The sequence below is a fragment of the Pseudorca crassidens genome, chromosome 16 (genome assembly GCF_039906515.1).
Source record: "Pseudorca crassidens isolate mPseCra1 chromosome 16, mPseCra1.hap1, whole genome shotgun sequence".
NCBI lineage: Eukaryota > Metazoa > Chordata > Mammalia > Artiodactyla > Delphinidae > Pseudorca > Pseudorca crassidens.
Window position 1 is genome coordinate 35,125,955 of NC_090311.1, and position 14,062 is coordinate 35,140,016.

The window sequence follows — 14,062 nt, forward strand, 5'->3', positions numbered from 1 at the left end:
TCTATCCCTAATGTTAGGGATAAACACTGCTGTTATGTGTTAAGTATGGTAATCCCATTCCTTCCACTGTTACTTGGCTTTACCAATGGGTCTGAATTTAATTCTAGCTGATGAGGAGTGGTGGGGTTCTGCGGAAGGGAAAGAAATTGAGAGAGAGAGAGTGTGCGCAAGAGAGATTCTTTTGCAGCTGGAAGCTGTTATTTCTTGATTTGACTCCTGGAATGACTTCTGTCTCCTTGGATGTATGGGGTGCCCTCCTGTGGACAGTCTGATACAGAAAGAACCTAGGTCCTTGTTGGCGTCATTGACCCAATTCAACAGAGCTCTAGTGATGGAAAATAAGAAATTCTTCTTATTTGTTAAACCAGTTGAACTGGCGTTTGTAATGATCTGTATTGTAATTCCCATGGAGCATAAAGAAGGAAACCTACAGGTGTTGATGGAAATTATATTCAGAATCTGTATCTCAGGGCTGGTGAGGAAAGGTCTGATGGAAGAGCCGTGTGGATAAATTACTGTTAGCTTGCTTGGTAAAAATTAGAAGAATGGTGTTGTCTTCCAGAAATTATACAAATTGCAGTAAAGTGTTATTTGTCTTTTGAGTCATTGTATGCTATTTGCTGAAATAAACAATATATGGTCTGATTAGGTTTTTGGAAGGGTAAATTTTGAGGAGAGCTGTGCCATGTTTTTCTTTTTTTATATGGTATTTATTTATTTTAACATCTGTATTGGAGTATAATTGCTTTACAATGGTGTCTTAGTTACTGCTATAAAACAAAGTGAATCAGCTATACATATACATATATCCCCATATCTCCTCCATCTTACGTCTCCCTCCCACCCTCCCTATCCCACCCTTCTAGGTGGACACAAAGCGCTGAGCTGATCTCCCTGTGCTATGTGGCTGCTTCCCATTAGCTATCTATCCATTTTACATTTGATAGTGTATATACGTCCATGCCACTCTCTCACTTTGTCCCAGCTTACCCTTCTCCTTTCCCATGTCCTCAAGTCCATTCTCTATGTCTGAGTCTTTATTCCTGTCCTGCCACTATGTTCTTCAGAACCCCCCTCCCATTTTTTTTAAGATTCCATATATATATGTTAGCAAATGAAACTTGTTTTTCTCTTTCTGACTTATTTCACTCTGTATGACAGTGTCTGGGTCCATCCACCTCACTACAAATAACTCAGTTTCATTTCTTTTTATGACTGAGTAATATTCCATTGTATATATGTGCCACATCTTCTTTATCCATTCATCTTAATGGACACTTAGGTTGCTTCCATGTCCTGGCTATTGTAAATAGAGCTGCAGTGAACATTGTGGTACATGACTCTTTTTGAATTATGGTTTTCTCAGGGTATATGCCCAGTAGTGGGATTGCTGGGTCATATGGTAGTTCTACTTTTAGTTTTATAAGGAACCTCCATACTGTTCTCCATAGTGGCTGTATCAATTTACATTCCCACCAACAGTGCAAGAGAGTTCCCTTTTCTCCACACCCTCTCCAGCATTTATTGTTTGTAGATTTTTTGATGATGGCCATTCTGACCAGTGTGAGGTGATAACTCATTGTAGTTTTGATGTGCATTTCTCTAATGATTAGTGATGTTGAGCATCCTTTCATGTGTTTGTTGGCAATCTGTATATCTTCTTTGGAGAAATGTCTGTTTAGGTCTTCTGCCCATTTTTGGATTGGGTTGTGTTTTTTTTTTTTTTGATATTTAGCTGCATGAGCTGCTTGTATATTTTGGAGATGAATCCTTTGTCAGTTGCTTCGTTTGCAAATATTTTCTCCCATTCTGAGGGTTGTCTTTTCATTTTGTTTATGGTTTCCTTTGCTGTGCAAAAGCTTTTCAGTTTCTTCAGATCCCATTTGTTTATTTTTGTTTTTATTTCCATTTCTCTAGGAGGTGGATCAAAAATGATCTTGCTGTGATTTATGTCATAGAGTGTTCTGTCTGTTTTCCTCTAAGAGTTTTATAGTGTCTGGCCTTACATTTAGATCTTTAATCCATTTTGAGTTTATTTTTGTGTATGGTGTTAGGGAGTGTTCTAATTTCATTCTTTTACATGTAGCTGTCCAGTTTCCCAGCACTTATCAAAGATGCTGTCTTTTCTCCATTGTTTATTCTTACCTCCTTTATCAAAGATAAGGTGACCATATGTGTGCGGGTTTATCTCTGGGCTTTCTATCCTGTTCCATTGATCTATATTTCTGTTTTTGTGCCAGTACCATACTGTCTTGATTACTGTAGCTTTGTAGTATAGTCTGAAGTCAGGCAGCCTGATTCCTCCAGCTCCGTTTTTCTTTCTCAAGATTGCTTTGGCTATTCGGTTTCTTTTGTGTTTCCATACAAATTGTGAAATTTTTTGTTCTAGCTCTGTGAAAATGCCATTGGTAGTTTGATATGGATTTCATTGAATCTGTAGATTGCTGTGGGGAGTATAGTCATTTTCACAATGCTGACTCTTCCAATCCAGGAACATGGTATATCTCTCAATCTGTTTGTATCATCTTTAATTTCTTTCATCAGTGTCTTATAGTTTTCTGCATACAGGTCTTTTTTGTCCTTAGGTAGGTTTATTCCTGGGTGTTTTATTCTTTTTGTTGCAATTGTAAATGGGAGTGTTTCCTTCATTTCTCTTTCACATTTTTCATCATCAGTGTATAGGAATGCAAGAGATTTCTGTGCACTAATTTTGTATCCTGCTACTTTACCAAATTCATTGAATAGCTCTAGTAGTTTTCTGGCAGAATCTTTAGAATTCTGTATGTATAGTATCATGTCATCTGCAAACAGTGACAGTTTTACTTCATCTTTCTGATTTGGATTCCTTTTATTTCTTCTCAGATTGCTGTGGCTAAAACTTCCAAAACTATGTTGAAAACTAGTGGTGAGAGTGGGCAACCTTATCTTGTTCCTGATATTAGTGGAAATGGTTTCACTTTTTCACCATTGAGAATGATGTTGGCTGTGTGTTTGTCATATATGGCCTTTAGTATGTTGAAGTAAGTTCCCGCTATGCCTACTTTCTGTAGGGTTTTTATCATAAAGGGGTGTTGATTTTTGTTGAAAGCTTTTTCTGAAACTATTGAGATGATCGTATGGTTTTTGTCCTTCAATTTGTTAATATGGTTTATCACATTGATTAATTTGCACGTAATGAAGAATCCCTGCATTCCTGGGATAAACCCCACTTGATCATAGCATATGATCCTTTTAATGTGCTGTTGGATTCTGTTTGCTAGTATTTTGTTGAGGATTTTTGCATCTATGTTCATCAGTGATATTGGCCTGTAGTTTTCCCTTTTTGTGACACCTTTGTCTGGTTTTGGTATCAGGGTTATGGTGGCCTCGTAGAATGAGTCTGGGAGTGTTCCTCCCTCTGCTATATTTTGGAAGATTTTGAGAAGGGTAGGTGTTAGCTCTTCTCTAAATGTTTGATAGAATTCACCTGTGAATCCATCTGGTCCTGGGCTTTCGTTCATTGGAAGATATTTAATCACAGTTTCAATTTCAGTGCTTGTGACTGGTCTGTTTATATTTTCTATTTCTTCCCGGTTCAGTCTCGGAAGGTTGTGCTTTTCTAAGAATTGGTCCATTTCTTCCAGGTTGTCTATTTTATTGGCATATTGTTTCTTGTAGTAATCTCTCATGATCATTTGTATTTCTGCAGTGTCAGTTGTTACTTCTCCTTTTCCATTTGTAATTCTATTGATTTGAGTCTTCTTTTTTTTGATGAGTCTGGCTAATGGTTTATCAATTTTGTTTCTCTTCTCAAAGAACCAGCTTTAATTTTATTGATCTTTGCTATCATTTCCTTCATTTCTTTTTCATTTATTTCTGATCTGACCTTTATGATTTCTTTCCATATGCTAATTTTGTAGGGTTTTTTTTTGTTCTTTCTCTAATTGCTTTAGGTTTAAGGTTAGGTTGTTTATTTGAGATGTTTCTTGTCTTGAGATAGGATTGTATTGCTATATACTTCCCTCTTAGAACTCTTGCTGCATCCCACTGGTCGTGTTTTCATTTTCATTTGTTTCTAGGTATTTTTTGATTTCCTCTTTGATATCTTCAGTGATCTCTTGGTTATTTAGTAGTGTATTGTTTAGCCTCCATGTGTCTGTATTTTTTTACAGTTTTTTTTTCCTGTAATTTATATCTAGTCTCATAACATTGTGGTTAGAAAAGATACTTGATATGATTTCAGTTTTCTTAAATTTACCAAGGCTTGATTTGTGACCCAAGATATGATCTATCCTGGAGAATGTTCCATAAGCACTTGAGAAGAAAGTGTATTCTGTTACTTTTGGATGGAATGTCCTATAAATATCAGTTAAGTCCATCTTGTTTAATGTATCATTTAAAGCTTGTGTTTCCTTATTTATTTTCATTTTGGATGATCTGTCCATTGGTGACAGTGGGGTTTAAAATTCCGTACTATTATTGTGTTACTGTCGATTTCCCCTTTTATGGCTGTTAACATTTGCCTTATGTATTGAGGTGCTCCTGTGTTGGGTGCATAAATATTTACAATTGTTATATCTTCTTCTTGGATTGATCCCTTGATCATTAAGTAGTGTCCTTCTTTGTCTCTTATAATAGTCTTTGTTTTTAAGTCTATTTTGTCTGACATGAGAATTGCTACTCCAGCTTTCTTTTGGTTTCCAATTTGCATGGAATATCTTTTTCCGTCCCCTCACTTTCAGTCTGTATGTGTCCCTAGGTCTGAAGTAGGTCTCTTGTATACAGCATATATACACTTTTGAGTCATTTAATGCTATTTGCTGAAATAAACAATATATGGTCTGATTAGGTTGTTGGAAGGGTGACTTTTGAGGAGAGCTATGCCATGTTTTTCTTTTAAAAGTCCTGTTCTGAGCAAGGATAGGAGGCAGGTCATTTGTTGTTTTTCTTTCTTCATAAGAAAGAAGAAGCCTGTGTGTCCTCACTTGAGCTGAAGTGTATAATAATCTCAGTGAAACTTCCAACATCGGAAGAGCAATTTCTCTCTTCTGCAAACTTCCAGGCAGCTTGCCTAAATTAGGTCTTTGGCCTTCAGTATCAATAGATTATCAGGAGAACAAACAGTTACTTCTGTTTGGTCCTCAGTACTGAGTTCCAGCCTTACTTTACTTAAGTAAAAATAAGATTTAAAATACAAAGCTGGGTTACTCCTCAGCAATGAGAATGAACTGCAACCACACGCAATAACATGGATGCCTCTCACAAGTGAGAATAAAAGCCAAACACAAAAGAGAACATGCTGTATGATTCCTTCAAGTACAAAACCAAGCAAAACTAATCTCTGATGTCAGAAATCAGGAGACTGGCTGCCCTCAGGTGGGGCAATATGCCTCTGGCAGGGGGTGCCTGAATTGGCCCCTGGGCTATGGGAAATGTTCTCATTCTTTTTTTTTTTTAATGAAGTATAGTTGATTTACAGTGTTTGTTAATTTCTGCTATACAACAAAGTGACTCAGTTATACACATATATTCTTTTTCAGTCTTTTCCGTTATGGTTTATCACAGGATGTTGAAGGAAATGCTCTCATTCTTGATCTGGGTGTTGGTTACACCACTGTATGTATTTTCTGAAAAATCATGATTTATCAGTGTTTGGATTTGTGTGTGTGTGTTATAATTCAATACAAGTTTTGCTTAAAAAAATTACAAAACTGACCCTTAGAGGGGATATCCACTGAAATTCACACGTTTAAGAAAGACATGAAGCAGCAGAGAATGAGAAGTTAGAACGATTGCTTCATTTCTCTTGTGTATTCATTTTAATCACCTGAAAGCTCTTCACATGCCTGTTCTGGTCAGGGCTGTGGTTACAAGTGACAGACCAGAATCCCAAATAGCTTCATGTCAAGGGGGAATGAGTTGAGTAATAAAATCAAGGGGAATATTTTTGAAAGACCAAGACTGGGAAAGAGCAGGGGGGCAGATGGGTCTCAGGAATAACTAAAGCCAGGTTCTCAAAGAGCATGAGGATCCTCTCCCTCTCCTCTGCTGCTCTGTGTGTTGTCAGCTATATTCTCTTTCCTTACAGACTGGATCACTCTACATGGCCAGAAACGTGCTCGAACTTGTGCTGTGTATGTTCCAGCTTTAGTCACCAGAGGGAGACTCTCAGTGTGAAATTTAAAAAATCCCAAGCAAAGAAGTCCATAAGCCCACCTTTGGAAAAACTAACTGTGGTTAGGCTGGTGGGTCGTGTAAAAAGAACAAACATATATGTATATATCCACTCACCTGAGAAACATGGGTGCGATGGGTGGCAGTTTCTAGAAAAACAAGTATAGTAAGCGTTGGGCAGACAATCCTGTAAATCTCCACTATAACCACTAGTCTATCGTTTTCATAGTAAAATGGAATTTCTATAAAGAAAAACTAAGAATATAGAATTAGTTATTAAATATTCAAATAGCATTGTATGTTCGCAAATATTTTCCATTCTTTCCAGCAACTTTGTTGGGGAGGTTAGCACAGGCTGGATGTGGCTGTGATTTTCTTGTTGACGTTTCTGCCAGAGGGACCCTTATTCTTCAGGATTCCTAAGCATTAGAGCCTCTCCTGTGTGTCAAAGGTGGAGGCAGATTCTAGATTCTTCCTCTGGTTTCCTCTTAACTAGAAGCTGTTTGAAATCTGCCGTCATCTCAACCTATTTACACAAACCCTAACATTTAAGAACAGTTTCTTTTCTCAGAATTAGCTAGGAAATGTTTCCAAAAATCTCTAGTACACCCTTTCTGTGTTAAAAATAGCACATGCAGGTATGTGATTATAAAGATTGGGGTCAGACAAGTGTGGCTTTAAGTCCTGGTTCCCCACTTGCTGTGTCACTAGCAATGTATTCATTCTTGCCAAACCTGTTTCCGCGTGCTCAAAATGGGGATAATACTAGAACCTACACCATAAATTGTTTTGAGGATTAAGTGTGAGGATCAAGTAAGGTTGTTAAGAAGATTTACACATAGACTCCCTGCACTTGGCCAGGCACATAGAAAGTGCTCAATCAGTGTCAGCTATCATGTGATCTTAGTGTCGCTATAACTCTACGTCTCTCTGAAGGCCCTGGTATCCCGCATCTTGTTTGTGTATGTGCCGTGCCTATTAGGGCACACGCTCCTTAGGGCAGGGCTGAGACTTGCCTATTTTTCTAATGCAGTAGCCTGATGCCTCCGTAAACGTTTGTGCAATACATGTTTGCTGAATTGAATGTGTGTGTGTGGGTGTGTGTGTGAAACATTTAGTGGTCTTTGGTTCATTGGTTCACTCAAGAACCCAGCAGCTCTGCAGAAGGACTTGGCAGGCCAACGAGGTGAGAGTCACCCGAGCTGTTCCACCTCAGGCCACACAGGCATCTGCACCTTGGAAGACAGGAAGCTGGTACTTCCTTTTCACAGGCTTATCTGGTTGTTGGAGGTGATGGTAATGGTGGAAATGGGACTTGAGGTGTGGCAATCAAGAGCACTGGGCCAGTAAAGCAATTATACTCCAATAAAGATGTTAAAAAAAAAAAAAAAAAGCACTGGGCCTCATTAAAGAACTTGAGCCTTGAGTGTGCATTAGAATCCCCTAGAGGGTTTGGTAAAACACAGACTCCTGGGCCCCACGTCAGTAGGTCTGGGGTGGGCCTGAGAATGTGCATTTCTAACAAGCTTCCAGGTGATTCTGACGTTGCTGGCCCGGGACCACACTTTGAGAGCCACAGGGCTATGAAAGCGATGCTTCTCGAGCCTGGCTCCACATTAGAGTCCCCTTGGAAGCCCCAGCAGAGGCGAATAAATCAGAATCTCTGGGCTGTGTGTCCCAGGCTGTATTTCAGATCTCTGGATGATTCCAATACGCACCCAGAGTTCAGAACCACTGCGTCACATTAACCAAGGCAAGTGAAAAACGTGAGGGGTAGAGAGAGGGGCTTGGAGGGAAACTTAGACCTATGGTGTATAAACCAAAATTGCTATATGTCAATGAGCCAGTCGTGATCAGTACTAACTGCCCAATAGCAAAAGAAGCCCCCATAGCTTTATGGGGGCTCAGGTGTTGAAAGCCAGGAAATTGTCCTATTAAGCAGCTTCCAAAATGTGCTGGGCCCATACAGCTGTGGAGGGAGTTACCGGTGAAGATACTTGAATGTAATTTGGGAGCTCCTATGTCGGCTGCAGTTACCACTGACCGTCAGTGGAGACGGAGCTCTGGCCAGGCCTAGTGCACTCCTTCCAGACTCTGCTAAAGCAGGGGCAGCTCGAGCACAGAGATGTGAAGTATTGGCCTGATGTCCCGTGAAATTCCCTGCACCAGCCTGGTTTTCTAGACGCTGTCTGAAAACGTAGCAATTCTGTTCCTTGGTAAGTTTTTCAACTCCGCTTTTCTGTTGGGAAGTTTCCAAGTATATTTTTTGATGAAAATTTATCTCTCATTAATTCATAACAGCCTGCATTTAGGGAGCGCTTACATTTGTCGAGGTACTTTTCATGCATTAATTAAACTTCTAAAAGCCTGTGAATTAGGTACTTTTATTTATTATTCCGGTTTTATAGGAAATAAAAGCACCAAGTGGTTAAGTCACGTGCCCAAGATTACCTACTTAGCAAGTAGCAAAACCAAGATTCAGATGCAGGTTCTGGCTCCAGAGGCTTTTAGCATTCCAGCAGTGCTCGCAGTGGTGTGGCCTGGGGACCTCTGGGGTCTTAGAGACCCCTGCAGGGGGTCTATGAAATCGAAACTATTTCATAATAAGACTAAGATGTTATTACATTTCAGTCGCATTCTCACAGAGGAATTTTCTGGAGAATATATGATGGGTGATGAGATCATCACTCTGTATGGGTACTTGTGTATTCTTGTGTTTTAAATTTTTCTCCATGTAAATTTCTAATGTGATAAATATTGATAGATATAACCCACATAAACAAAAGCTCCTTGGAGTTCTCAATACTTTTAAGAGTTGTAGTGGGGTCCTAAGGGCAAGAAGTTTGAGAACTGGTACTACCTCCGTGGTGAATGATATTGAACTCATGAAGCACCAACCTGGAGGGGCTTTGGGTATCACCCAGCCCAGCTCAATCACTTTACAGATGAGGAGACCAAAGTCCAGGTTTCTTGTGGTTTGCCAAGAGGTCACACAAGAGGCAACACCAGAACTAGCACTGCACCAGCTTCTATACTTTTTGATTCTGTTAAAAGAGAAACTGAGGCATATTAAAAATTAAGAGTTTATTTGAGCAAACATCAGTTCGAATCAGGCAGCATCCAATCTAGCAGATAGAAAGGAGTTCCAAGGAGCTGGGAAAAAATGAATTTTATATGCATAAGGGAGCAGGACCAAGGAATAGGCAAAAAAGCAGGTTGGTATCACAAGATTACTTTCTTTTAGGGGGGGTGCAGGGGTCTATCAGGCAGACTACCTAACTAGTGCTTATCTGGTGAGTCCTGTTTGACTGGTTTAAGATTCCATGTCTGGGAGAGCCAAAACTATAAGTTAAGTCTCAGTTTGATGATGTGGGCCTTAGCGTAAGTGACTCCATTTGGGGGCATGTGGTCTTGTTTTGAACAGTTCCCACCGAGGGGCTTGACACAAGGAGACTATGGCCATCCTTTCTCACAGGTGTTCCCAGATTCCCAGAGGATGCTGGGCACCCTGCTTCTGCACATGCTCACATTGAAGCTGACCCCCCCTGGTGGTTTTGGAATCTCCCCCTAATGTTCACTGGGTTCACACAAAGCTCTCCTTCAAAGCAACCGTTTTTTTTTTTCTCAGAACATTTCAAATGGAATAAATATACAGCAATCAGCATGGAGTGGCAATCAGCAATCAGCTCCCTATTCATTCCAGCTGGTGACCCAGAGGTGCCCTGTGCCATGTGAAAGCAGCCAGGGGACAGGGACACCAAGTAGGAGGCCTGGCCTCATCATTACCTGCTGTAAACAGCCTGTCAGAGTTCTCTCTTTTGAGGGTACAGATCCCTGAGAGATTGCTGGGATGAGGTTTCTCATTCTTTCCAAAGTAAAGGAGGCTGGCAGAGTTAAACCAGGAAGGAGAGAGCCTCAGTCTTAAGAGATGGAGGTGCTTATCTCAGCTGGGGTTAATGAGGATTTTCGAGCACTCTTCTGAGTTGTCAAACCTCATTCTTGCAGGCCCCACCACTAAAGGTGGCGGGTTGCATCCTTTTGTCTTCACTCTCAGTGTCTGTCTACTTCCTCCTGACTTGCCCCCCACAAAGGCGACAGAACTATTGCAGGCTGATGGCACCCCCTGGAGGCCAGTGTGCGCAACTGTGGTCTTGACCACCATCTTCAGGGACTAGTGCCCAGGTCAGATCCCTTGCCTGGTCTGTCTCTTCCTGAGTATATTACACACACACACACACACACACACACACACACACACACACACACACACACACACACACACACACACACACACACACACACACACACACACACACACACACACTTTCATATATGGATGCGCATCAATAACAAAGCACCCAGAGGCATGCATACCCCTTCTTCATCCCTTGAATCATCTCAACTTTTAACCAGTTATCTCAGGGGAAAATACAATTCCATTTCCCTCTATTCATTCCATTTCTATTGCCCCAATTTAACTCTAATCACATCTGACAAGACTCGCAGTGGTGTTAGTGAAATTACTAAGGGAAAGAAATGCCACTGGCTTTGAAGTAAAATTGAATGCAGACATGCAGGGCCTGAATAACCACCTCAGTACATAGGACTGAGGGATTTCCTTGGCCATGGGACTTGAAGGGCTAGAATTGAGACAGTATGGGGAAAACCAGGACAATTGATCACTGTACTCCCAGCACCTGGGGGTGGCCCAGGGCTGTTGCTCTCCTGGGGACTTTCTCCTCCATGCAATCAGGAGGATTGCAAGAGCTCTGAGAGGAGAGAAAAGAGAAAATAAACAGCTCTTACAAGTTACCGACATTTGGGGGACACTCATGCTCTCACAGACATTTAGGAAGGTGTATACAGTGTACTGAGTTAGATTTCATGCTGGCCTAGCATGGGTTCCACTTTTCACTCATAGTAAAATTCCTTAAATAACAACAACAATCCAGAATTTTTGCCAAAGAAATGTTAATTTTCATTTATGTACATTTTCTGTAATTTCTTATTACTCAAAACAGCTTATGCGTCTCCTAAAAGCTAAAAAGTAATGGCTACCTTTTTATAAAAAATGATACAACTGACGTAGAATATGATAATAGCTTCAGGTGCACAACATAATGACTGCATATCTATATATATTGTGAAATGATCACTACAATAAGTCTGATTAACACCCATCACCACACATAGTTACAAATGTTTTCTTGTGTTGAGAACTTTTAAGATCTACTCGCTTAGCAATTTTCAAATATACAATACAGTATTATTTACAGTAGTCACCGTGCTGAACATTACCTCCCCAGGAGTCTTCAATTTTATAACTGGAAGTTTGTACATTCTGACCACCTTCACTCATTTTGCCTGTCCCCAACGCCCCACGTCTGGCAGCCACCAATCTCTCCTCTGTATCTATGAGTTCCAGCTTTTATTGGTTTTGTTTGTTTCTATAGTTTCCACATATAAGTGAGAACATATGGTATTTGTCTTTCTCTGTCTGGCATATTTTACTAGCATAATGTCCTCAAGGTCAGTACATGCTGTTGCGAATAGCAAGCTTTCCTTCTTTTTATGGATGAATAATATTTCATTGTATATATACCCCATTTTCTTTTTTTAATTGAAATAAAATTAATTTTCAATATTCAGGGGTACAACGCAGTGATTCAATATTTTATAGATTATACATCATTTAAAGTTATTATAAAATAATGGGTATATTTCCCTCTGCTGTACAATGTATCCTTGCTGCTTATTTATTTTATACATAGTAGTTTGTGTCTCTTAATCCCACACACCTATCGTCCCACTCCCTTTTCCCTCTCCCCACTGGTAACCACTAGTTTGTTCTCTATATCTGAGTCTGTTTCTGTTTTTTTCCTATATACATTTGTTTTATTTTTTAGATTCTACATATAACTGATAACAGAGTATTTGTCTTTCTTTGTCTGACTTACTTCACTAGCATAATATCCTCTAGGTCTTTCCACATTGTTGCAAATGGCAGAATTTCATTCTTTTTATGGCTAATATTCATTGTCTATATACACCTCATCTTCTTTATCCATTCATCTGTTGATGGGCACGTAGGTTGCTTCCATATCTTGGCTATTGTAAATAATGTTGCTGTGAACACTGGGGTGCATGTATCTTTTTGAATTAGTGTTTTCATTTTCTTCAGATGTATACTCAGCAGTGAAATTGCTAGCTCATAGGCTAGTTCAATTTTTAGTTTTTTGAGAACCTCCATACTGTTTTCCATAGCAGTTGCACTAATTTACAATCCCTCCAATGGTGTACTAGGGACCCTTTTTTTTCACTTGCTCACCAACATTTGATATTTACTGATCTTTTGATGATAGCCATTTGACAGGTGGGAAGTGATATCTCATTGTGGTTTTGATTTGCATTTCTCTGGCTAGCAGTGTTACGAATTTTTCATGTGCCTATGGGCCATCTGTATATCTTCTTTGGAAAAATGTCTGTTCAGGTCTTCTGCCCGTTTTTTTAAATTGGGTTGTTTGTTTTTTGATGTTAAGTTGTACAAACTGTTAACATATTGTGGTTATTAACCCCTTATCTGTCATATCATTTGCAAATATTTTCCCCCATTCAGTATGTTGTCTTTTCATTTTACTTATGGTTTCCTTTGCTGTGCAAAAGCTTTTAAGGTTAATAGGTCCCATTTGTTTGTTTTTGCTTTTATTTTTTTTGCCTTAGGAAATAAGTCCAAAAAAATGTTGCTACGCATATATATGGAATCTTAAAAAAAAATGGTTCTGATGAACGTAGGGATAGGAGAGGAATAAAGATACAGACATAGAGAATGGACTTGAGGACACAGGGAGGGGGAAGGGTAAGCTGGGATGCAGTGAGAGAGTAGCATTGACATATATATGCTACCAAATGTAAAATAGATAGCTGGAGAGAAGCAGCTGCATCACACGGGGAGATCAGCTCCATGCTTTGTGACCACCTAGAGGGGGTGGGAGGGGGAGGCTCAAGAGGGAGGGGATATGGGGATATATGTATACATATAGCTGATTCACTTTGTTATACAGCAGAAACTAACACAACATTGTAAAGCAATTATACTTCAATAAAGATGTAAAAAAAATGTTGATACGATTTATGTCAGAGTTTTCTGCCTATATTCTCTTCTGGGAGTTTTATGGTTTCAGTTCTCACATTAGGTCTTTAATCTATTTTGAGTTTACTTTTGTATACGGTGTGAGGAAATGTTCTAATCTCATTAGTTTACATGTAGCTGTTTAGTTTTCCCATCATCACTTACTGAAGAGACTGACTTTTCTGCATTGTGCATTCCTGCCTCCTTTGTTGGAGATTAATTAACCATAAATGTGTGGGTTTATTTTGGGGCTGTGTGTTCTGTTCCACTGATCTATGTGTCTGTTTTTCATGTCAGTACCATGCTCTTTTCATTACTGTAAATTTGTAGTACAGTCTGAAGTCAGGGAGGGTGATACTTCCAGCTTTGTTCTTTGTGCTCAAGATTGCTTTGGCAATTCTAGATTTTTTGTGGTTCTATATAAATTTTAGGATTATTTGTTCTACTTTTGTGAAAAAATGTCTGGGGTATTTTTTTTTTTTTTGGAATCAACGCATTTGTTTATTTTTATTTCCATTATTCTAGGAGGTGGATCAGAAAAGATCTTGCTGTGATTTATATCAAAGAGTGTTCTTCCTATGTTTTCCTCTAAGAGTTTTATAGTGTCTCATCTTACATTTAGGTCTCGAATCCATTTTGAGTTTATTTTTGTGTATGGCGTTAGGGAGTGTTCTAATTTCATTCCTTTACAGGTAGCTGTCCAGTTTTCCCAGCACCACTTATTGAAGAGACTGTCTTTTCTCCATTGTATATCCTTGCCTCCTTTGTCATAGATTTGTT